General features: G+C 39.9%; 1 long non-coding RNA gene across 5 annotated transcripts in view; it reads right to left on the bottom strand.

Moving 5' to 3' along the window:
- Positions 1 to 27,258, bottom strand: part of LOC142361100 (uncharacterized) — a 249,289-nt gene that overhangs the window by 77,075 nt on the left and 144,956 nt on the right. For 2 of the 5 annotated variants that reach the window (XR_012763624.1, XR_012763625.1), the window contains 2 exons: positions 19,647 to 19,724; positions 16,289 to 16,378 (listed from right to left, as the gene is read on the bottom strand). The exons of the other annotated variants lie outside the window; for them this stretch is intronic. This is a non-coding gene — a long non-coding RNA (uncharacterized LOC142361100). The remainder of the gene's footprint in view (positions 1 to 16,288; positions 16,379 to 19,646; positions 19,725 to 27,258) is intronic. 5 annotated transcript variants of the gene reach the window in all.

Below are 27,258 nucleotides of genomic sequence, written 5' to 3' on the forward strand. Positions count from 1 at the left end.
TGCTAAATTGGTTTTTGAAAGGAAGCATAATGCTGTTATTAAATATCTGTGCAAAATAACAGCATTATCAAAGTGGAAGTCATTAAGCTGCTTTTCCTACTGTTGAGTATGTTACCGTGAACTTAGCCATGACAAATGCTTTCTGAGTTAACTTACAGGAAATATATTTGTGTCAATTAGCACAGATTATACGATCGAGGAACAAGATCAGTGAACCATAATGAATATGGTCAATATCTGCTCTAAAATATGACATCTATTTATCTAAATCCAATATCTTGGCTTCACTTACTGCATCTTTTCCTGTTTCCCTCCCCTGACTAAGCATTTATTAAAAACAATGCTAGTGTAAACAAAGCATATATCATAATCTTAAACGAACTTCCATTACTATGCTGTTACCCACTGTTCTTCTAAGACGATTTCCTTGTCTCACTACCATGAGGATCCGCTGTTGATACTGTTACCAGCAAGTCCTCCAAACAATCATTGACTTCAGCTCACAAGAAGCGCACCACAGATGAGAAAATCATTTTCCCCAAACTATACAGCTCCACCAAAGTAGAAGCTGAAGGTGTGACAGCATCTCAACAGCCGGATGGAGTGCCAGCGGTACAAACACATGGCCTGCCCTCTCATAAAATTCTTTTTCCTTTCTACTGTAAAAATGTCAGAGCTCCTTGGATGTAGAAAATCCCTACAATTTCTCTAGTGGGGGAAAACCAGTGAATGGTCCTGTAACGTAGAGTATCACAGGCTATTAGTTAGCCCAGGATTCAACAGTGTAAGCCACAGGAGAAAATTTCTTGAGCCAGTTATAAAGATCAGCATGTCAAAGTCTTCTGCCATGCATCAGGCACAAAAATCAGATCCTTAGCCACATCTCCCTAAAATCACCAATGGCGCTGAAGATCTGAGACTCCCTGCTCAGTGCTGAAACCTTGTGCAGAGCTTTGCATCCACCCAGGACTGAACAGCTCTGTGCAGTTCTGCATGGGAATGCCTTCTGCAGATGAAAACTGTAAAGCTCATGGGTAAGTCTGCCAGCAATGCTCTGCTAGCCTGTATCTGAGACCAGAGCCTCCTGTTTCACTGACTTTAAGAGGGTGAGTAGCATTCATACAGGCAGCTGAATCTGGGGTAAAAAGGACAAGACCACCTCAACATTGGATAGAAAGCACTCTGTCTCAGAGTCAGGATCCGTGCTGAAAATCATTAAAACATGTCAGTCCGGGATTCCTTCAGTTTTCTGCTTTCAGGCAAATTCTCTAAGTACGCTACTGTATTTTTTATTCTGCTGTTACTCATAATATTCAGAAGTGTCTTCCGTTGAGTGCACATTTTGAGATAGGTCTGATGTTTGAAGGGGACATACTCAGCACTTTGTAGGACCTCATCAGAGGAAACACATTTAGACATAAAGCAAATGGACATATCCCTAACCATCAAAAATTTAAAAATTTTAACCACAAAAACCAATTGTCTACATGTATAAATCTAAAAAATCTTATTATACAAAATCCTTGTTACAAAACTTAGCAGATAACACATCATTAAGCAAATATACCAATAAATCTGAGTGTAACCATTCTTGTGCAAAGGAAACAAAACAAAACAACTTCTACATGCTCAGTCTACTAAAACACATTGCCAGATATTTGAGAGCAAATTAAGAATTTGTTTCTATTGAGAAATGAGACATGCAATCTTTGGAGCCAAACTGGTCACTGGCGAACAGTAAAAATCTAATAATTTCCATATTTATTAAGTAATCTATTGCTATTTACCCCAGAAATCATTGCACACAAAAAAATGAAAAAAAAAACCAACTGGAGAAATCCTGCTGTATGCTGCTATCTCCTTCTGTTGTTCTTCAAGGAACATAATGGAAACACAAAAAATTAAAGTATTAGATATCTTACATTGCCATTGGAATAATACAGAGACAAATTATTATAAAAAGAAGATAAATGAAATTCAGTTTATTTGTCCTTTTCCCTTTTTTATCTTACTGTCACTATATCCAGAATTTCTTGATTTAAACAAAGAGAAGGAAAGGTTACTTTATAGAGGAAAGAAAAACAGGAAAGGAAGGGGACGAAATATGACAAAGAAAGGAAGAAGTACATGTATCATTATCTTTCCTCTGTCAAAATAAAAGGTCTTTTTCTTCTTTTAATACTTCATAATACTCTCTACCAGGTCTGTTCTAGTCTCAGTATACACCTAATTTCCATTAGCATTAATAACTGATGTGTGCTCACATCAAAAGAAGAATATACTTTACTTTGCTGAGTCGTAAAATTGGACAACAGATTTAAATGAAAAAAACTTGGAAAGGCTTGGAGACAAGTGAAGCTGTACATAACAAGTCTATAAAGGATAATGAAGAATACTTAGCATACCTGAGAAGTGATAGAAGGCCTGAATAAATCATGCAAATGAATAAAAGAGGACTATAAAATCTTTATATAACAACACAAGAAGCAAATAGTAATACATGCATATAATATTAAATTATTGTATTAAAAAGCAAGCAAATGAAAATAGCCCAGAGAGCTTTTAAATATTTACTTATTCTTATGAAGGATGCTGGGGAATTAAAATGTTGCAATTAACAGACAAAACTAATGGTCAGGATTGCATACTTTTTCAGCCTTCAGTTCATGTCCTGCACAGTTTTAATCCAGTCATTTACATTCTTTGTTTCCCAGTTTTGTCTTCTGTATAGACACATTAACATTAGTAAAAATATTTAGGTCTATGGAAAGATGAATAAATACAGATGTTGATGAGCAGAAAACAACAATTAGTCAGATGCATAGCACACCCTTGTATAGCATGGCTTTTTCCATGAAAAGCATCTTGATGGCCTGTAGGGCCATCAGTTTACATGGAGATATGACAAATTAAACTAACTTGGCATCTGTTTTTCAGATTTTGAAGAGGTTATCACACAGCCTTTGTTCACAGTTCAAGTCTACTTGGTTTTTAGCCATTTCTAACTGATTCCCTGAACATGTCCCAGAAACAACAAATATTCTACAAAACAGCATAGAGATGAACTAATTGTTTTCATTTCTTTCAGTGAGCTAAGAACCTTACCTTATATCACAGCAGAACCCTTAACATTTTTAACATATAAAAATAACACCAAAGAATCTGTCTCCAAATATTATCTATCAGGACACTTTGAGATAATTAAACACAGGACAAGGTTGTAGAGTTGACAGAAAGGTTTTGATACATCCTATGTGGAGAGTTTTAGTAACATTTATAGTTTCACATGACATTTGATTAAATCAAGTGCTTCCTCTGACTACATGTTCGTAAAGATTAGGAATTAGAAGCTGAATTCACACCAGCCAAGATTTTTGAGCTTTCACAAAGGTTCCCCTAAGTAAACTGTGCCAAAAAAAGTTACAATATCAAACTCTTTCTTTAACCGAAACACCTTTCATTTCTTTCTTCTGTTCCGTCCTCAAACAGAAATATTTAGTTTGGGTCAGTCAAAACATTTGCACTTAAGGTTTGAAAAAGTTTCATTTGAGTGTTGAAGGATTTTTGATTTTTTAAAACTTACTATTTTTCACTACAGTTACTTCAATTTCAAAGGCAACAGTGGTTCCAAACACCATACAGAAATTTTCTTTTTTGTCAACTTTTTTCCATTTTCTAAAAGTTGACCCACTACTGAAAAAAACAGGATGGCTTTGTATTTCCTTCCAAAACTGTTTAGCCAAGAAATTTTCATCCAGACAGATTAAGGATGGTGGGAACTCTCACATAGAACATCTTAAAAATATTATAAAACACTAAGGAAAATATCAATAGCACTTTTTCTACATCAGTACAACCAGCTTCTCTTCATATGCATTTAAGGGAGCAGACACAGGCTACAGATTACATTTTCCCAATGACAATCTGTACAAAAGACTTACATGCTTTTATTCTAAGATAAATTTTTTTCATAAAAGGCTTATACACGCACTGTTCCTTAATCTTTTCCTGGAGGCAGTCACATTCGGGACTAAAAAAAGTAATGAGCCAGACAATAAGCCTCTCAAGTACTAGGTAGGTACCTACATCCCTTAGTAAGTCTAAAAATTTGGTTCAAATCTCAGAACCTAATATCTTCTACTTACCTACTACCTCATCCTGAAAGCACCTAATTTATCTCTGAACACTAGTTCTACTACTAATTGCTTCTATCAATGATCCAAGCCTTGTAAGGTTTGACATGGCTGTAGCTATGTTCCTTTCCTATTTATTAGACATATCAGCATTCAGAAAGTTAGCCTTTTGTAGTCTATCGTTACCTTTGACCTAACAGTTCATACACCCAGGCAGCATCCAGGTGACAAACAGAATACAGTTCTTCAAGAGAACCAAATCTCTCATCTCCCTCCATCCTACAGACACATCAAAAGAGGCTCTAGTCACAGGACTGTTGGGTATCCCAAGGCAGGGTGCTCTCAGGTCTGCCTACTGAAGCTAGATTGCTTCCAGTGTTCAGTCTACCCCATGTGAATGATTAATCGAATACAAAACTTAGGGTTTGCTAGAAGTATAGCACTATTTTTAATGTTGCAGAGGAATATGCAAATCGTTTACGTGAATTTGACAGCCTTGTTTCTTCTAACCAAAACAATCAGGAAATGCACTTAAGAAAACTCCCTTTCTTGTCTTGCAAAAATATGTACCCATACATGATTCTTCTTCAGCAAGGGAAGTTTTGATGGTTGCCTGGTGCTGTGCACAATTTGTGTTTCAGAGATGAACTAAAGGGACAGCCCTCCACCCCACATCAGAACTTCTGTGGGACACCAGTGTGAATCTCCCTTCAGTTTTGTAAAATGGTTCCACAGTTCCTTCTACAAGAGTTAAGCCATATGTAGCTTTGAATGCAGAGGCATGGGGATGAAATTTCATTCTCTAGAACAGCCTGAATGCCAGTAAAGAATTTGACATATACAATATTGCCAGCTGACCAAATGCATAACATCCTTCCATGCTCTGACTTTACACTGAGATACCGGGAGTCATAAGAATAGGCTAGATGGAGACATTCTGATGGACTGAATACTGATCTTAAAAAATAAAATCCAGGTTCTGAATATAGGAGATGATTCAACAGAAAACAGGCAAGGGCTCTCTTCCTTCTGCTTCTAGATGCGTTATAAGTTTATTCCCACTTCTGAAAAAACCCTAGCAAACTCATATGTATCAAACTCCTATATGTATGCCTACAGGTTTGTTGGTCAGTCACCATGTCCTTTCTAGCCTGATGTGCAACTTTACAGTCCTCTGTGGAATAAGTATCAAAGAACAAGATGTTATCTGGGAACTCCGAGTGTTCCAGATGTTGTCTCAGAAGAGCTTAGCTGTGCTGCTGCTTTGTCATGGAGACCAGGACTCCAAAAACCAGACACAACTCAGAGTATCCAGTCCCTACTGCACCTTCTTGTTCATAAAGCAAACTCTCAGAATGCCTCTTCCTGCTTTCCAGAGGCCTTTTCCACAGCTTATTTCCCCAGATGTTTTCTCCAAACCTCTTTTCCCCACATGCCTTCTTTGGCATCATAGTTATACCTGAGAGTCTGCTCCCCAGTACGTTGGGCAAAGTAAAATTCATATTGGGTTTTACAACACTCACCTATTTCTGGTAAAGCTGGGTACAATTCTGGGGTCTCATTAGTCACCATATAACTACACATTTGAGAAACTGTGTCACACCAAGGGCCACTGTGCACGTCGGCGGCTACAGATAGAAGGGGTACCAAAAAATGGCATTGTAGATCATTGAAACCTTTATTTCTGTATGCACAGAATTCTCATGCAAACCTGAAGTCTACCCAATGCTCCTAACACAGATGAATTGTGTGCAGGTGCATCCATAAGGCCTGCAAACTGCACAGCATAAGTTACTACTGCCTTGGGGGCATACTATGTTTATGCAGAATTCCCAATGGAAATCAAGGTAGCAGCAGTTAATTGCTATGTGTATTTTATAGGAAGCTAGGACAATATTTCAATGTGTAACATATGGTGCACTTTGCTGTGACATGCTACCTAGACTGCCACAGATCTCACTCCAGTCTCAGGCTGGTGTGTGGGGAAAATGGCGAGAGTGGTAGATGGGAGTGTGCATTTGACATAACACGAGAGATACATTTTTTGTTTTCAGGCATGCCTGTTCCCCAAAGATGATCTACAAACCTTCCCAGGGTGAACATCTCCAATTGTTTTCTATTGCAGTCACCATATCTTAGGATTCTTCTCATAAAATGGAAATTCATGTTTTATGGGCAATCACATTTTCTGCCCTCATAACTCTTGCTGGAGAAGTATGCATAGAAATATTTTTTCTCATTTGCAGCTTAAATGTATTAATGATAAATCCATATACTTGTCCCTGTGCCAGTGCTGGTCTTTAGGCTAGGTAGTTCCTTGTCTCTTGTTCTATGGTAAGCTGCAGCAACAACTTTTTCTTGTTCCAAGGAGATAGATAGCACTGAAAATAATTAATACCTTAACTTAATACCTTAACATGGAACCAGGCTATTTTAATAAGCATTTCAAATATGCATCTTCAAATACGCATTTTCCATTGAACTGTGGAAAGCAAAAACTGGAAATTCTGCAAAACTCTAAAATTAAATTATTAATTGTGAAAAGTCATAAAAAACAGGAGAGGAAATTGAAGTTGCGAAATAGTAAACTGATGGGAAGTGCTGGCAAGGTTGCAGGTTCACGAGAAAGCACCCCTGGCTCTGCACTGACTGGAGAGTGCTGCTATCGGAGCAGGAACCTGAACGCTTTCCCATTGCATAGCCCTGTGGAGTACGTTTGCATCTGAGATTTGCCTCTGAAGCCAGTGGACTTGCACCTAAGAAGTCAACTTTAATGCAGAAACACCTCCTTGTAGGTGCTCTTCTGTTTCAACTTTGTGTAGAAGGAGCCCAGACCACTAGCTTTTAGATGGTTAAAAGCAGTGAAGAGAAATCCCACCTTCAGAACCTTATGATCTTCTTTGCAGCTGCACTGCATCACAGGTTCATGACTTCTATCCATTTACTTATTAGCATTACATTATCCCCCAGACATGACAAAACTTTAGAGTCCTAAACCTTAGTTAATTGAGATCAAATATATTATGAACAGCATGATTTAGGAAGTGCTGTTGCTTAATAACAAGACTCATTTTTCATTGCCTGTGAACAGCATGAATAGTTTTTATTGTATTGGATCCCTACACGTTGCTGGCCCATAAGGGTTTTGGTGTTTGGTTTTTGGCGGGGGTGGGTGGAGGGTGGGGCTGGGATTGTGGTTTCTTCTTCAAAACCTATACACAGCTTAGAACTCTCTTTGGCTTAGTGTACACTAATGCTCAAAGAAAAATACAAAGGAAATTCAATAGAAAAAAATTCTCATAGCCTTTAAGACTTCTTTTTCAGGTGCACCTGTTCGGATGCATTGTTCCAGAATAAAACTACTTTGCAATAAGGAAAGAATGAGAAATAGAAAAGTAATTTGCAGAATTCTAATTCACCTATGAGGATGATCCTATTAATCAACTTTCATATTGTTCCAGTGACCTTTTTTCTTCCTGTCACACTATTACTACCCTACTGCTGGTTTTAAATCTTCCTTGCTGCATTACTGAATTAGGAAGAAAATAAGTTAGGTTAGAACAAGTCATGACCCCAAGTACATGAGAGACAAGTGCTGACTAATGTTGATTAATTTCCTCTGAATCATGTTAACATTACTCTCCAGACCCCATCACTTCAGCTTGCAGTGACATATGCAGTGACTGCAATCACAATCTAATTAAAACACTGGAGTATAAAGTCAGGGCTTTTGTAATAGCAGTCCTTCTTAAACAAAAAAAACCCCACATCTTTTTAGGCTGAATTTTCTATTAAGCATACTTCACGGTCTGTGTTCCACTTTCCTAGTCGTCATGTCAACAAGACTACAGATTATTCCTATGAATATGAACTTGAGAATGTTCTGAAAACCAAAAAAATCTTGCTAAGAAGGAGCATATACACCATAAAAATGTTTTAAATTAATAATGTCTCACTAAAGTTTTGCATCTACTCGTCTCATTTGCATGACCTATACACAACTGTAATGACATTAAGGGCATTTCTGAAACAGAAGAGCTCGGAACAAATAAAAACTAGTGGCTTTAAAAATACTTCTGACTGCATAAATAAAATGTTTGGAATTGCATTAGTTACCTCACCTTAGTCATCTTGGGTTTGCATTCAGAAGGAAGAGATGAGATGTTTTCTTTCAGCTGACTTATACCGTATGTGTAACCATGGAGAGAGAATATTTTTTTTCAGTATCAGGTGCTGAAAATAACACTGAACAGGACCAGTAATTTGTTTTTGTCGCGATACTGTGTAATGGACTGAGTTTGGGATTCTGCACAGGGTTTCCTTCTTGTCCTGCTGGACTACATTTAGAACTTTTACATTACAGATTTTCAGCATATGAATCAATTTTTCTTTGTAGATGTGACCAAAATATGCCTTTGAAAAGTGATGGATTCCTAAGTTTTACACACAACAGAGGTCCCGCAAATCCAAGTGCTTAAGATTGTAGCTGGATTTGGATTGACAGTTTCCAATGCCTGAGGTCCCTGGGAGGTACAATACCTCAGTAAATCCAGTAAAAAGAAATTCACCCTTAATAATTCTGACTTCTGTTACCTTTAATGATTTGGCTGATTTTGTCTGGGTCTCCTTCTGTGCCTAGTTTTGTAGCTAGATGTCACAGCAGTTTAGCAAGGAAATGCAACGACTAAGAATAGAACGGAAAGAAGAATGAAGAACCTTGGCTTAGAGACCACATGGACCTCTATTGCATGAGGTCCATTTTCATACAGAAAAACTTGGTAGACTAGAAGGTCCTCAAGATTATATAATCAGTTTTAACTGGGCGTCGCTGACAGAATAAAGGACTAATGACTGTGAGGAAAAGTGCCAGCATTAGATCTTCAGATTCCAAATAAACTTGGAAAAACTCAACAATGCAATGAGATTAAGTTGCCATTCCCATTATTTCCTAATGGTCGCATTTCTAACAACAGACCTAGAAAGCCCAAGACTGACAATCTTTTTTTTCCCCTCTTCTCTTGGCAAATGCACTTCAGACAGCCTCAGCTAATTAGACTTACTGAGCAGGACAAACTGCACATCAGTAACTTTTGTTTCTGGGCTCTCTGAACCATGTGGGGACTGTTGTAGCTGAATGGGTCTTTGGGGTGCATGAGTCGACTAAACCTGCTGCAAGCACATTTGATTCCAAGCAAACTCACTATGAATGCTTGCCTCTTATACCTGGATCTCAGATGCAACTGTTCCTCACATCAGCCTTTTCTTTATCTGTTGCCAGCTTCTCTGACATGGGCTCAGCTGCCTATCTCAAGCCAGGGCACTGAGTGGCTGTAGTACTGGGCAGGTACCAGAACTCCTATGCCAGACTAACACGTGCTGTGTTCACCGTGTGTGCTTAGTCTTTTCCTTTTTTCCCAATTACATTATCCAAATGAGCAACTACTGCCCTATCCTACAGGTTTGTAGAGATTCATGATTCCAAAGAGTGTCTCTAAAAAAAAAATCTCTAAAAAAAGTAGAAGAAGGTTAGGTTATTAACTACAGTTTCAGAGTCAGTATTTCAAGGGGATGTCAAACTAGACTATAGAGTTGTAGCTATGATTCTACCTCCACAGAGTTATGTTCCATGGTGCAAATAGCTGGGCATTAATAAAATCCCTAAAATTTTATATTAGAGATGTAAGACTGTTAGACTGCAATGCAGTTATAATGATGTGTCAAGGTGCATCTGCAGGGCTAAAACTGACAACAGAAATCAACACCTCCGTGTCATTTATCACCCATTACCTTTCAGGCCCTAGTCCAAAATTCAATCCAGGTTTCTGCATAAAGCACCTATAATCCTTATATTTTTATATAATTTATATAATTATATAACCCTATGTAAAAAGTGATGTGTCACAATATAAGACGACAAAAAAATCCCGTGTACTGATCGGGATATAACTGCTCCTTGCAAAAGCTGATGCACCTAACTCTAGACTATAAAGAACAGTTCCCCTTTTACAATGATCCACAGCCTGAAGATTTGCCTTTGGGTTCGAACATCCGTCCTTCCAGATAATTTATAAGGAAATAGTGGCCCTATTTAAACACAATTTTCTACCACTGGAAGAAGCCATGCCACCTTTATTCAGAACCTTCTTTCTGTCATTGACTTGAATTCCTCCAAGAGGGGAGAAATCCGCACCCTCTATCTCACCCTAGAATGCTCAGGCCAGCAGGTTTTAAGTGAAGATGGACAGAGACACATGCACTGAAACAGCCCATACAATGAAAACGGATCACAGTGGAGAAAGGAAACTCAGGAGTCCTGAGCTGGGCTGAAGCAGTTCCGGGCAAGCAAAATGGAAAACATCTGAAGAATATTAGAGGCAGTAAAATCTCTGAGAGAATTATCTCTATTATGAAGAGATCTCGATGATCCAAGGATTATCAAACATCTTCCTCACAATCCCATCAGTGTCATCAGACAGCAAAAAAAAGTAAATCCCAAACTGATATCCAAAGCGCATCATCATTTTCAAGCCTCAGGGCTGCTGCTGTTGAACACCTGCATTTACGTTTAGTCACTGAAGTAAAAGATCTGTTAAATACTAATTCATCTGGACATCCCATTACATTTGCTGTGAATCATAGAATCATAGAATGGTTTGGGTTGGAAGGGACCTTAAATATCAAGTAGTTCCAACCCCCCTGCCATGGGCAGGGACATCTTCCACTAGACCAGGTTGCTCAAAGCCCCATCCAGCCTGGCCTTGAACACTTCCAGGGAGAGGGCAACCACAACTTCTCTGGGCAACCTGTGCCAGTGCCTCACCACCCTCACTGTAAAGAATTTCTTCCTTACATCTAATCTAAATCTACCCTCTTTCAGCTTGAAGTCATTACCCCTTGTGCTACCACTCCATGCCCTTATAAAAAGTCCCTCTCCAGCTTTCTGGCAGGCCCCTTCAGGTACTGGAAGGCTGCTCTAAGGTCACCCCGGAGCCTTCTCTTCTCCACGCTTAACAGCCCCAACTCTGTCAGCCTTTCCTCATAGGAGAGGTGTTCCAGCCTTCTGATCATTTTTGTGGCCTCCTCTGGCCCCTCTCCAAGAGGGTCCATGTCTTTCCTGTGCTGAGGGCTCCAGAGCTGGACACAGGACTCCAGGTGGGTTCTCACCAGAGCAGAGCAGAGGGGTAGAATCACCTCCCTCGACTTGTGGGCCACGCTGCTTTTGATGCAGCCCAGGGTATGGCTTGCCTTCTGGACTGTGAGCACGCATTGCCAGGTCAAGTTGAGTTTCTCATCAACCAGCACCCCCAAGTCCTTCTCCACAGTGCTGCTCTCAATCCATTCTCCGCCCAGCCTGTATTTATGCTTGGGAGTGCCCCGACCCATGTGCAGGGCCTTGCACTTGGCCTTGTTGAACTTCATGAAGTTTGTACGCACCCACCTCTCAAGCCTGTGAAGGTCCCTCTGGGTGGCATCCCTTCCCCCCAGTGTGTCGATCGCACCACACAGCTTTGTGTCGTCGGCAAACTTGCTGAGGGTGCACTCAGTCCCACTGTCCATGTTGCCAACAAAGATGTAAAACAGCACTGGTCCCAGTATCGACCCCTGAGGAACGCCACTCGTCACTGATCTCCACTTGGACATCAAGCCATTGACCACAACACTTTGAGTGCAATCATCTAGCCACCAAGTGGTCCATCCATCAAATCCATGTCTCTCCAATTTAGAGACAAGGGTGTTGTGTGGAACAGTGTCAAATGTTTTGCTCAAATCCAGAGAGATGACATCAGTTGCTCTTCCATTATCCACCGCCCATTGTAGAAGGCCACCAACTGACACTGCTGCTTACCTCTGAAAATCAGATACTTAGACTCATACCTTTCAAATTAGCTGTGCAGACTTCAAAACATTGCACATCAGGCTTCTCATCAGATTCAGTCTTATTCCCACTGACTTTCATGATAAATGTCTGTGAATCAATTAATTCTATTATCGTGAACAACCAATGATATTCCACATCTTTCTAATCCTGTTATTTGATACAGAAACCTTTTCCACAAACAAGGACCACTATCACACACTGCAGAGCATGGCTATGCATCTCTTGTTGCTCCTTGATATTTACTTCATTAAACCTCAAAAAGGCTTGATCCAGCTCAGAAACATGTACAAACCGATCATACAGATTCATACAGGAACATTTAAGTGGAAAACTTATCTTCAAAAAGCTATCACTTTGCATTTGATGCAAAATAACGATAGGTTTAGTGAAACAATGAAAGCACTGACAACATCTCAATCCCCATGTCTGCCAGTCTTTATGAAAATCTGAATATTCTTTTCTACAAATCAGTTTATGGTTTGGAACTTATAGAATCTTCCTCTCTTCACACCTGGAACTGAAATGTCCAAATTTCCTTTCTAGATCCACTTCTCCACATCCCCAAGAGTGACATTCAAAAATCAATATACATATATATATTTGTGTTCATAAGTATGTGCTTGTATATATTTATGAATATGCATATATATACAAATATATACACTTATATGTGAACAGGAACATATATATGAACCCTAAGACAATACTACCAGAACAAACATAATTCTGACTACCCATTAATGCCTATAAAAATGCAGGGAAGCCCTTCTGGAAGCAGCCATGGTATGATATATTTACATGTAATACATTTTCAAAACAAAAGTGATGCTGTACCAGTGGTTACCTTAATTACATAGCAGCCAGATACCAAAGAAATAACAGCTATTTTAAAATGTCATGAAAAACAAGCATAACTTTCAAGCTAAAAAAAGCCACCTTATAGAAAAGAGATACATAAAAACATGTGCTAGAAAACGTCTTTTGAAAAAGAAAAGCTCATGTAGACCAGAAGTAACTACTGTGTCTTTAACCCTCTGCCTTTAGTTGTCTGTGCTCTCTTCTTGAGCTTTTGTACCTGGCTTACACTGCCCATGTGTCAGGCATGGATGGAGGCACCCCCATTTCCAAGCTAGGGAGGGGACAGGAGGCTGCTCCAATGCCCTGTGGCTAGCAGCCAGGGTATCCCTGCTTGCTCACGTCTGGGGAACGGGGCCCTGTGAACCCCTCGACACAAATCGCCCTTTGATTTTATTTAAGATTATGATGGCGGAGACCCCAGAAGCTCCAACTTACCATTCTTCCACCCCTTGGAAGGAAATAGTATTGAATTCCCTGCCTGTGAGGAATTACATCCCTGGAAGGAACCTGCTAAATCTTCCAGGTGGGACTCCCGTTTTAAAATACCAATGATACATTTTTACCTGTACGAGGAAATTCTCAGGCACTATTGGAAATCTCCAGTGAAAAACAGTTCCCATTTTTAAATATCTAACAAGTGAGGCAATGACAGAGACAGTGGCTCACATTGTGCTACTGCTCACGCCAGGCCACTTGACCAGTGGAGATGGTTGCGCAGTCCTGATAGATATGCCACAATAACAGTGATGTGCCAACATGCAGCAGCTCCCATCTGGATGAGTTAGGTGTGCCATATTTCACCCATACGCACCAAGGAGTTCACAGCTTCAGCCGTGAATCCTTGAAAAAATATCAGAAGGCAATTTGTTAAGATACATAAGTTCAATAAATAGCGTTGAGATCCCCTATTTCTCTTTTTGAAGCAAAGCTTTCTTGTTAGAGTGTAGTAGAAGTATTTAAATAATTTTGAAGCTTTTATTTTTAATCAGTTTTTGATCAGCACAAAGAACACAGGTTCATCTTTATAACCCTGTATAACAGGTAACGCATGAACACTAGCACAGAAGTATTTTCAGCTTCAGTTAAAGCAGAGCTCTAAGCCGGTGTCTGTTTTTAGAGGTACTTTATACTCCTTTTTAAAATCTGCAAGCTGTGAAATGGTAGCGAGTAAATGGTTTCATTGACAGAAAAATATATTTTCTGTAGCCTGTATTATGTAAACAGATGTGTGTGCAAGTGTGTGCCTCTATCTGTTTGCATGTGATTGGATCTACGGTAAAGATGGAAGCACTTGGCACCATCTAAACAAACATTTCCTATACACTTCCACAAAACAACTCAGTTTCAGTTTCCTAGGGGTGGCAGGTACAACATGACAGACATGGGGCTAAAGCGCGATAACAAATCCTGGCTCAAGTAATGAGGCTGTGTAAGCTGAGAAGTACAATCTGGTTTAGCTATGCACATTATCAGCCAGGTGCAACCAACACTGAGCTGATGCCACCACATGTGTAAGTCTCAGTAGGAGTATCCTGGTGTCCATTAATCCACCCATTCACTCTCTACACCACACCCCTGTTCCTTTGACTTGGACAGTGGTATTCATACGGCTTTGGCCAGCAGACAGGTTATAACACAGTAAGCTTCTTCGGCATAGCTCACATTGCCAGCTATAGGACACAATCTCCTAAATGGTGCCTACTGAAAAGCTCCTGTTGACTAAAGTAAACCTGGGTCTAACCCTCCACCTTCAAGGAAGAATCTGTGCAGCTGCCATCAGTTGCTGATTTTCGTGCCAGACTTTAACACCTGCTTTGATATAGATGGTAACTCAACACTTTTTTAAAATAAAAGACTTCTTAATACAGTCCTCCAACATTTTCTGTTTATTAGAAAGTATGTATATGCACGTCATGTATCATGAATGTGAAAGCATGCATGCGATCACTTCAGTGAGGTTGACCAGATACACATGAAATCCTAAAAAAATGAAATTAGATACCTAAGCCTCAATTAGCATGAAGCTAAATACTAAAGATGAATGTGACAAAAGCCAGGCCCAGCACACTGGAGGCAGCTATTGTGCCTCCTGCTCAGCCCATTCTGCTTCCAGAAGGAATTGTAAGCATTCCCAACTGTGCAGGACTGGAGAAGACACCTGCACTCTGGTCCAGAAGCCAACCTGCAGCACGCTAATGTCCTAACCATCAGATTTTGTTTATTCTAATCAGCTCTACAGTCCTATCAGAGCTTTGTGTTTGCATTTAATCACTTTATTTTATTGCTACATTCATAATAAGGGAAAGTTTTGATTGCTGACACAGTCCATAGCAGCTGCTATGGGCTTAGCACATCAGTGTAAACAGCTCCGAGTTGTTCATTATTTATGGGGCAAATTTTACCCAAAGTAACACAAAGTTGCTCTAGGTTTAGCTTGTCAGCATGTCACAGTCAGGTCTCTGAGTGTCACTGTCACCTAGCACAGAGAAGACTATTATTAAAAATGTATCACTAATAGTTCCTGAATATATGTAATGTTAAATAGTATATTGAAGCCTTTATTTTTAAGAGCGTGTATCACTTCTTTTAATTGCAAAGGGCATATGGCAAATCTGCCATATGCAAATGCAATCATAAAATTTTCATAGATACCAATGTAAGTAAAGGATTCATCCAGGGGGACTAGTGTGATTATTTTGGCAAATAACATACTGCAAAAAACAGTTTTTAAATACAAGTTCAATTCAGCAAATTTTTCCAAATGTAAAAAAGGAATAAAAAATAAACCATTTAGGTTTTTTGTTTCAAATGACCTTTCTTAAAAAAAAAGTTTTAAAAGGGTAAAGCAATAAGAAGATGGAATGAAATATTTAGTTTCATGACAAATTAAATGTTTCAAGTCAACCCAAAACATTTCCAGGCCAGAAACCAAACAGAAATATCCCGTAATCCCATAACACTCATGAATAATACTGAAATAGGTATGGGTTATAAATATGAATAAATTTGTAAAATGCAACACCATGCTATTCTGAATCCATTACCTTGATTTACAAAATGTAAACCTGCATTGGTGTTCTTCCAGGTTGCAGTTGGCTCAAGTCTAATGCAACATTCCATTGAAGTATTTGAAGAGATTATTATAGCATAACACCCAAATGAAAAACCCAAGCCTGAGTTTCTGAAAATTATTTTTAGAGCAAAATAAGACTAATGGTTATGATGGCCTAAAAGACAATTCTACCTGACCATCTGACTGCCTATTATGGCTTTACTCTGGACTGCTAGTGAGAAATGTTACTATTACCTGCTATCCATGAAGTGGAACACACCCCATATTTCACCCACTATCACCGCATGCACAAAAGCTGTAATCATGGAAGGGCATGAAATAGCATCAAATCCACTCAAAACCTACCTGCTGCTGCTGCTGTCCAGTACAAGCAGGTGAAAAATCCCGAGAATGTTGGAGGGAAAGCACTAAGGTGTCAGTAGGGGCTGGAAGACCCTGGAGCAAGAGAGGGATTGATTGGAGTCTCCGGGTAAAGAACAGACAGCTGGGGGGTGTAAATATAGGAGGAAATATGTCTCCTTGAGCCTCTGAGAAGGGACAGTTTATTTGACAATATTGAAGAAGCAAGCTCCTGCCAATACAGGGTAAGAACAAAACATATATAGAAGGGTGCTATTTCAGGAATACCTAGCTAAATTACAGCTAACATAAACAAATTATTCTATTCATGTGAAAGTACCAACAGCAAAATAGAAGTCACTACAAGGATGGCATATGGTAAAAAGAAGGAGCTTAATGCAAAGAAAATGCTGTTAGTAAACAAATGTATTATCTATGGAAAAGCAGTCTGGACTCCACTGTAATAAATTGTGATACACTAGTACGAAATTGGTGTTAGAAGAACTCCAGACCCACGCAACACTGATTAATTCAAAAAGTATGGAAAAGAAACTCTTTTAAATATAAAAACTGTAAAGAAATACTGTGGGCATATTTCAAGGGTATCACAGGAGGAAATGTAGACTTGAAAGACAGAAATCTGCAAATAACATTTCACCTCAGCACCACTACAAAATTACTCAGCAAAGGTGAAATCCTGCCTGGGTGCTGCCAAGTCCGCCACCCACTTCCCAAGGCGAGACTGAATCCTTAAGGCATGGGATAGGACTGCTGCCTCTCTGGTTTGTCCCTGCAGTGAACTAAGGTGAGCAAGGGTTTCATCTGCAGTCTTTCTGTCCAGAACACTTTCAGATTCATGTCCTGCTTATCCAATCCTACCCAAATGCTCATGCAGAACTTCTCTGATACTTAGTTTCACCATGGGCTTCAGCAGATAGTAGAGGGTCCCCGTTTAGTGTCTTCCCTAGCCACATCCAGTGGAGTTGTACTAGTTCCACCTTGCTGGAAACCACAGTCATTTTGTCAGAAAGCAAATGTCATTCTACAAAGTAAATGCTGTCCTGTAAAATATTACAGTGCATGCACCACCACATCTGGTGCCACTGGATGGTTGCTACAGACGTTTGTAAGAAACACTGTGCCATAACACACCAATCTTATTTCACCCCTGAACAGCTCGATAGAGATAGGGAAAGCAAACTTCACATGATTTGGTCTTGCTGTGAGACAAGTCAATTCCATAAAACCTCTGCCTGCCTGGGAATGAGAAGACCAAGAAAAACAAATACCATAGGTAGCCTGGAAACTGAAGAGCCTCTGGGGAGCCACTGAGGTGGAGTGTCATCTGTCAAGGCAGCAGGAGAGCTTGGGGGCTGTAAACATGTACCACAAAAGTTTGGAAACAATTGAGCTGAATTCTGCACACCCACAGAGAGCATGAAGTAACGGGAACCTCAGAAGGTTATCTAGCTAGGAATGGCAAACAGCAGCAAAACAGAGCTATGGCAACAGAGCCCAAGGGTGTGAGCTGGGGGCTCACCAGGAATGTCACACTATAAGGACACACACAGGCCAACAGGGAAGCAGCTTTGTCCAGAATGAATTATTGCATACAGGGGGGTGGAATCACTCTGTGGGTTCTGCCAGTGAAATTCAGGCTTACAGTTTCACGCCTGTCTCTTAGGGCATGTCTACATTGCATATTTGGACAGAAGCCTGAGCTCAGGGGCTTTGGCCTGGCCAGCCTCCTGTCTGATTGCTGTTACAGTCCAAATTAGCACACAACTGGCATGTCTCCCTGCTGAGAGGAGGCAACCGAGAGCCGAGGCAGTAAAGAGTAAGGCAGTAAGGAAGAATAAAGTTCTTCTTAGCCCACTTGTCAGCTGGGTTCAGAGTCCAAGTGCATGAGTGCTCCTTCTCAGATCCAATGCAAAGTCGGCATGGGCCAGCCCGAATGCCTGCGGCTCATGGGAGGGCAGAGGGAGTGCTTTCCCCTCATCAGGTAGAGCTGAGAGGCAGCAAGCAGCCCGGCTGTACCGCCTCTCAGCTGCTGCTTTCTGCTCTTAATGCAAATATCTGTGTTGACATTGCATCAAAGCATCTGAGCGCACCTCAAGTCCAGGAAGGCTGGATTTTTGCTTCTCAGAAGAGAAACCTCAGTGTCACTGACCGGGCTGACAGTACTGACACTATTTATTTAACAGTGTGGAAGGTTGGTAAATGGCGACATAAACATTGATTTAGGCCCAAGCCAAACACAGAATGCAAACCTGACCCGAGTGAGGCCCAACTTACCAGTTATTTTACTCTGTCCAGAAAGCAGAGCAGCAATTAAAGAGGGATGAACTGGCAGATGAACAAAAGGACATGTCTACAACACACCATTACTGCCACAACGGAGGTAGTACTAACCAAGCCTACAAATACTCCTCAAATCATGAAGGTACTGATTGGGCACAGATATTTAATTCATGTCAGGCTATAGCACAGCTGAGTTAGCATCGACTGCTTCCACAAACTATTTAATGGGGTATGGTGTCCAGCAGCCTTGCAAAAGAAACCTCTCCAGCCTCCTGCTGCATTTGTCTTACCTTTTGATGTTTTACCAAACAAATTAGTAGGTAATAATGTTCCCAATAAAAAAAGAACAATAAAACATTGGAAGAATACCAATACAAAGCAAAAGTCAGATTAGTGATTACAACCTTTTTCCCAAAACACTCAACTCCAAGAAACATAGTGTTACAAAAGGGGCTTGATAAGTAATGTGTGAACATTTGAATCTGGTCAAAATGCATCTTACTTCAGGCTCTAAAGGGTTGCAATGAACTGTGTTTTGGGTATTTAATGACCAAGAATAACTTGATGAATAACAGTGAAACAACAAGCCAATTTCAGAAAATCATGGTGTTTGCACAGGATTAATGAACAGAAAAGAGGCAAAAGTCACCAAATAAGTTATCTTTTAGAAATTATTCACTCAGTGCTCTAGCCATGACAATTAATTACAATATTAACAGGCATGTGACAATAGACTGATTAGTTTATAATGTGCCTACCCTGAAATACAATTAATTAAGGAAAGACAATTGTAATAACAAGTAGCTGAGTTGTACAATGAAATTAGATCTTGTCTTTTAATTATCAGAAATAGTATCCTCACCAGTCTGTCCAACCACTATCCAGGCCAACCACTACACTGCAAGAGAAGAGACACCATACTTTGGCTAAAGAAGATATAGAAAAATTACACTGAATATACAAATTGTGAATGTCTTCTTCACTGGCCCCGGAGACTGAATGTTAAATGTAGTTATTGTGGATCAACAACAACATCTTAAGAATAATAAAGAAAACACTATACCTGAGGCTAACAATTGTGTTTCCTCTTGCTACCCCCAGAGCAGACTTCAAGGAAGTTTGGTCACGATGAGAAATGTATCTGCAGGAAATTAGATCTGCTGTTATTAGCCAATGTACAATATATCATACCTCAGTGCTATTTAACTGATAGGTTATACCATGATGGTTTCTCTTGCCAGAATTATACGCAGTTAACTACAATATTTTCATATGAGATGTTGGAAACCGGCTCGACTCTTCTTTAAGACTGACCATCTACTCAGTGAAACCTTTCTCTGCAGATGAGGGAAACACAAACAAGAAGAAGCAAACAGTGCCATGACAAGAAAACTAGTAAAATCAGCCTTCTGCAGCTGGATTCTGCACACTCCGACAGATTTTTCAGGGTTCAGAGCATTTATACACTGTTTCTCCTGTACGGACACCAATGCCAAATAATGCATGAACTCAGCATGTAGCCTTTTGCATCGCTAGAAAACTTACAGCACATATTTATGGGATCTCTTTTGTGTAATACTCCTCTCATGTACTACTCAAACTTTTGGGAGACTAGTGTTTTGCTGATCTCTCATCCCTGTGAAACTGAAATTAACCACAAAGTACAATCATGAAAGCCTTATTTCCTTAGGAAACCAGACTACAGAGAGGCATCCAGATTCACCTGCTTCTGAAATTCTCACTCCATTCATGTTTCAAGCTTTTCAGTTAATTACTGCAAACCTAGGCAACTTAAATATTCACCTGCAAACCAGGGATTTCAGGTTCTGATCACATCACAAACTCAGAAACTTCAGAGATTCACTAAATGTCAATGAAAATGCAGCACTGTGAAGCAAAGCAAACATTTGAAACGATAGCACTAAAAAAGCCACTACCAAAATATCCCAATATATGTTTGGATTGGTGCCACTCCTATGTTGCAAATTCACAACTATTTTAATTTTTTGCCTTTTTTTTTAACTTTAAGGCTATCAGCTCAATAGTTTCTCTTGAGGATTTGCTCATTTTGATGCTTTTAAAAAATGTATCTGCCTTTGTACAAATGTTGGATATCTCAGTTTTGCTTACACATTTAGTGCTCAGATGATTTGCTCTGATGGTGCTGGTAATCTGTGAAATAGAAATATGCAACGAAAAGCTCATGCAAAAGCCATTCAGAAATAAATCTGAAAGCTGGAACCAAGGCAAGGGATGATGATATGCCTATATCCACTTTACAGAAACACAGAAAGTGTTGGTGGCCTTAAGTTCATCAGCACTCATACGTGCAAATTTTGGGACCTAGTTGATAGTTTAACCTTACCCGTTTGCTCCAGCAGCCACTATGGATCAAAGGGGATCCAAACCTAGAAGACAGCTAGAAAGACTAAAGATGTTAGGAGTTTCTACAGCGGTACTAGAATAGCTGGTGCAAAGAACACTAGAATAGCTGGTGCAAAGAACAACTGCATCTCAAATAAGCATAGAAAACAAATTATTAGTCCCCTTTTCTGTATTTACAGAGGGAGGAAGATGGGGAATAAAATCAAATTCAATCAAAGAAATGTCCATTAATAAAAGCAAACATGCAAAAATATAAAAAGCTCAGAGGCTAAATTCTGTCATGAGCTGGCTTTCCAGAAAGCTGAGATCTTCAAAATCATCACACTTCTTAAATGAAGGCACACTGAAATAATACCTGCATGTTTGGTTTTTGGGGAGCATGATTTTCGCTTCAAACATCATTAAAATGAGAAATGGGTCATTTAGACACTGATCAATGGACATAACATTAATGAAATAGCGCACCTCATTTCTCTTTTTCTTTCTTTTGACATTTAGAGTCTTGTGACAAGCATCTAGAGAGAGACAGTGTGCAGTCTATCAATATTATCTGATGATGATGATCCTTCTTTGATAAATGCATGAACTGAGAGATTTGGGTATTTCCATGGCAACTTTAAGTCTTTGTTTGTCTAGTGAAGAAAAGCATCACCAGGAATATCAATGGCACATGAGCTTTCTTTACTTGCATGTAGAAAGAAAGAGAGATGGAGAGAGAGAGTGACAAATATGAAGGCTGTCATACTTGAGATACTAAATTTTTTAATAGTGTAAATTGGTTTCTAGCTACTGCAAGTACAACACAGTTACATGCTCTCTGTTTTACACAACTTACAACTCCCACCCTTTCCCTGACCACTAATGTCAAAATCAAAGATGTGTAACATATCTCCTCAGTCTTGATTTGCTTGTACACACTCAAATATAGCTTCAAGACTCAAAATACTAAGTGCTTAATAGAAAAAGGATCATGGTATCGTTATCCACATCCCAACTCCTTGAAAACGCCTTCATGTCATGATCCATTAGCTGCAGCACTGAAGATACAGATTACTGGCTTCACTGTACACTGTGCTTAGGTAAAGGCAAATGACAAATATTTTCTACCTAGGAAGGTCCAGGCTTTTTTGAGATTCAGAATAAATGAAACGTGAATGATCAGGAATAAGAAAGCATACAGTCCGAGCTTTAGCAAAGTCTCTGTTTTTTACTTGGAGCCAACGTTTGATAAGCAAACCAGTTACAATAAGCATGCAATGGTACAATGGGTCTGGTTGTGCAGAGTGAGTGGGACTGTGCACATTCATGGCCCGTTTACTTAACTGGATCATGCCCCACAATACAAGCTTTGATCTTGCCCTGTCCAGCAACAGTCTTTGGCCGACTGGAAAGGAATGCTTTGCCATAAGCAAAATAGTGTCTTCTCACAACTGAAATGTTCTAGCATTTATCATTCTTGGTGTGTTAACATTCTGTACATATATTTCTTCTGATGGGTTTTACCCACAAAAAGGGTCTTTGCAGATTTTAATTAATTTTCTGGTGCTGTGTGATGAGCATGTTCAGATGATTCTGTTATCAGCGTTGTCTCCGATTTGGTAAAGGAAACATACACCAGGCATATTGAATTCTTTTTTAAATGGTATTTTCTCACAGATTGCCTTATGAGCAGTTGTAAGCTTGGAGTAAACTCTGTTTCCTGCCAAATTTTCAGCCCTGCTCCCCATCTCACTTGTTTATGAACCTGATTTATTACGGCAGGCTCCTCAAGGATATGCTCTATGGCTCTTGTTAGTTTATTTTTTAGTAAGAATGATACCATTTTTTTGAATACTTGAAAAAGGGAAACAGCGCCAATTGTTCAATGGTTTACACTGGCATCATTCTGCCAGGCTTCAACAGAATAGTGACAATTTAAGCCAGCTGCTGATTTAGTTCATAAAAGAACTTGAACAGCAGGTAGAAGTATTAATTACTCATTGTGAAAAATTAAAATGAAGTCCAAGAGCTCAAATCCTTCCCCTTAGCACCAATAAAAAGGTGAACGTGCTTTAGATACATTTTATGAATAATGACTTAGCAGACTGGGCTAGTACTTGCACCATTGTGGATGATCACAAAAGTGTATTATCCCTGCAAAAACAAATCAAGACAATATCATACTCTCTCTACAACTCAAGGGAGGGAAGGAGTACACTAGAGGAAGTAGTCTGATTTGGTGGAGAAGGAATCCCTGGATTTCAGCTCATGGTTTAAAGGCTATTTTTTGTATTCTGCACTACCCAGTGGCAAAAACACACAAATTGTTTCTAGAGCAACACATCTCCCTCTTTCTGTGTCAATACACAGAGTATCTGGAAGAGAATAAGAGTCATTATTTCTCTCTGAACTAAGGCATATGAAGCAGAACGGAGTTCTGAGAAGAGAGGAGGAGAGAGACCACTGATCCTCAAACTCCCTGTACCAAAATAGGTTAGAGCCTGCTGGACAGGACAGCTCAGGGAACACACGTTGAACCGTACACGGGATCAGATTTCACAGATTGCCACACAGGGCAAGAGCTCCATCCAGGACAGATTTACAAGGAAAGCTAAATAAGCAATCTCGCTGATACTGCTTTCCCCACTTGCCTTTGGATCTTGCAATAGCTGTGCAGTTTGTATTCCCTCACACGTGTCACTGAGGCTGCATATTTCCCACTGCAGTTACAGAGGTAACTGATCTCGGGGAAGGATTTACAGACCCACTGTGGTTTGTCCAGTTTGCTGAGCTTTCAGCAGGCAGGTGAGCTGGGCTCTCACAGATCACCAGGTGTTTCATTTCTGTCAAAGCACAAGCACCAGACACATTTTGGCTACCTGGCAGCAACAGAGCTCAATGTGGTGCAGTGGCAGAACAGTAAGTGTCAGGGGAGCTTTCGAACGCGTCAGAAAACAGAATTAGGCACCTCCCTGATATGCTGGAAGTAGAACAGGGTTTTGAGAATTGCAGTTCATGATTTAGGAACTTAAATTTGTGTTCAAAGGGATGCACACTCTTCGAGACACTGTCAGTGGAAACTTAGGCCCTTACTTTGTAAAACAGTCCTAAACAAACCAGAAGTGACCTAGCCATTTTAGTATACTGTTCCACCTTAACCAATTTACCTTGCTTATGTCAAAAAGAATTCACACCCATCTTTTTGTCCTGCCAGGTATGCATTGACAGCACCAGATTATAACAGTTTGTTGTGCCTCTTCCACCTCCTTCTTCTGAAGCTGTTGTGTAGGCACTTCCACATACCACTCACACTAAATTAGCGACACCATGCTTAGTGACAGGCAAAGTGTCTTGCAGTGGACCCAAAAGCTTTGCTCAAAGCTTTGTCAAGGCTTGCTCACCTGAAAGGCTAATCCCAGTTCATTCAGCTGTCAATGAATATCTAGTTATTACAGCTGAACACACTTCATTCCTCCGGGTGTTGTTAGCCCTGATGGGCTACCTATTCTAGGGTGGGTCTTTGAACTCTGGAAAACCCTGCTTGCTGCTGCTCCTAACCCCTCCACGTTGCCTACGGACCTTCTTAAATCCTTTTGTGGAGTTTTTCCTTAGGGAGCTACATTTTGTCTGAAACAGCTGTATTGCTGAGTTTATTGCACAGTCAATTGAAAATACTGCCTGTTGTTCCAGAGAATAACTTGGATTCAGATTGTAGGCTTCATGTGTCGATGATACTCAGGGGGATGAGCTGAGATAAGCAAAGAATAAAGCTTTTTATCTGAAGTTGAAGAAGTGAACACTGTTCACTATTTTTGTGTCTCCCAAGAAGGGCAACATATCTGCATTTATGAATTCTTCATGAAATGATTCGGGCAGGCTGGGGGGGGAATATATTTGTACCATCACACTGCTGATACAGACACTATTACCATAATGGCTTTGAAAGTCAGAGCTTTGTCTAGCAGAAAATTTCCATCAGCTCAATTAACTGCTGTTCAGTAGTCTCTGCAGATAGGATGATAATCAGCAGTTGTTGCTGGAGACACAGGACAGTTCATGCACTTATAGATCTGTTAAAGCCAAACACAAATACTAGCAGTCAAGAGAATCAAGCAGACTGCAGATGCTCTTTGGAGAATAATGCCTCCAAGATGCTGTGCAGTGGTGGCTACTTGCTAAAGAAAGAAACCAGTCCTGCACTGTATAGCTCATATTAAGCTGCAGGAACATGTCCTCATATTCTGCACTCAGAAAAGTCCAGAAAATCATGTCTCAGCCTGAAAATCTCTGATGAAAATTACTTTCCATCATCTAAAAAGTATTCACACCTCAGTGAGAAACTAAACAAGGATACTGTTCTGGGAGTGTCCCAGACACTGAACTATTGTGTTTAATCCTCTTACTTAAATAAGCACAGGCACAGAAATCTCCTAAGGTGCTTAGTGCTGTATTTGACAGAAACAATCCATGCCTGTACAAAGGTAAGGGAAAAGGAACTAAGCAGACACACCTGCATTCGTGAGCAGAGAAAGTTCACGGACTGGGTCAGCAGACTATGCACAGAGTAGATGAGCGCACAGGGTAAGAGGCATCCTGCCTGCTTTCTGACAGTGTGGCTGAAGCTGTCTCAGGAGGCTTACACACGGGCTGGGCTTCAGATCCCACGAGGCATTGTGGCCTCATGTGCAATGCTAAGCTGGCCTTTCCTGGCAAATCCACTCAAGAGCCACAGCATGGAGGGAGATCATCCTATGAGGCAGATTCTAGACTAACAACAAACTCTCTTTTATTCTTTTGTTCAGGTTTTTTTATGGCTTTTTGTTTCTGAAAAGGTCATCTGAACCCAGCAGAATTTCTGCTTGCAAACTCTGCTACACGAAAACAGCTGGATCCATGTAATACATCACTTTCCCAGAGCAACTTAAACAGCAGCCTAAGCAAAGATAAAAGCACAGTTCCGTACATCTGTTTCCTTGTCTTCTCCCCCATTCTTTTCTTTTTTCCTCTTTCAGTCTCCTTTCATCTTTCATCCCCATTCGTTACCCATCGTATTTTTTCCTTCTTTTTGCAATTTCACCTCCACTACCATCTCTAACTCATCTTGCCCATCTGTTCTACTTCAAGACTAGTTTATGCACACTGCAGAGCTACCCTGTAGCTAGTACCACATATATTGGATGCACAACTTTCCTCTTAGGTGTTGGCTTGGACTTGCACCAAAATAGCAATCTGGATTACTGAGAGATAATGGGAGGAAAAAATGAAACCAAACCCAGCTGCATGACTTCAAAGAGTAAATATGGTTTACTCATTGGTTTGGGGATTTGTTTTTTAGGGGGGAGAGGGGATTGGCTTTGTTGGTGGTTTGGGGTTTTTTTTAAACTTTTCTGTAGCTATAAGAGGTTAATATTAGGACAAGCAACTGAATACAGATCCATGAGCACTTACACGGTCAGAAAGATACAATTTAGAGAAAATCTGGCATACAAGACTAAAAAAGACTGACTGTCTATAAAGTCAATACAAAATATTGTGAAATTTGGGGGAGTTTTAGCTGGTTTTAATATCCTAATTCAGTTTTTCTACCTCTACAAAGATTCTTTTCTAAGCCAAATTCTCACTGTGAACATCAGAAACAGCACAAGTACATACAACTAGGCACCATGAAGAACATTTCTGCAACTTTGAAAAATGTCAGAAAAGAGCGGAAAATAAGTTATGTGTGATGAGACCTAGAAAATCTGTTTGTTCCTGGTAGCTACTCCTTAGCAGCCATCAGCTCTTCTGTTAAACCAAACATCAAAGGTCTGAAATTCCACAATGACTTTTGATGTCAGCACAAGTTCAGTAGTTAAAGTTGAAGACTTGTCACATGAGGAGTTTATGCCAATTATAAAGCACAAAAAAGAAATTACACAAATGCAGGCATATGTTCGTTATTAAAACACCAAGTCCACCAACTCCTTCTCCTCTAAATGTTTGGCTTACTTTATGAAAAAACAGAGATGAAAAATAGCTCCAGTTTTCAGGGTAAAATGCTTGAAAGAAACAAACGAATGTCAGTAGTCACTTTGCCTACACGTATAATCTTCCTGGACTCCTTTTCCAACTGAGCCACACTGGTATGTTCTTCAGCTTAACCCTCACCTGTCCTCCCCATTTTTCTGTAATGGATACTCTCTTCTCTTCAAATACAAGAGCCTGGATTTCTAATTTTTATAGCATTGCCGAATGGACAAGCTGATTCCCCATAACACACAATGGCATAAAATAATTTTCCCTATGCATTTAAAAAAAAAATTTAGATGACG

The sequence above is a fragment of the Opisthocomus hoazin genome, chromosome 4, assembly GCF_030867145.1.
Source record: "Opisthocomus hoazin isolate bOpiHoa1 chromosome 4, bOpiHoa1.hap1, whole genome shotgun sequence".
NCBI lineage: Eukaryota > Metazoa > Chordata > Aves > Opisthocomiformes > Opisthocomidae > Opisthocomus > Opisthocomus hoazin.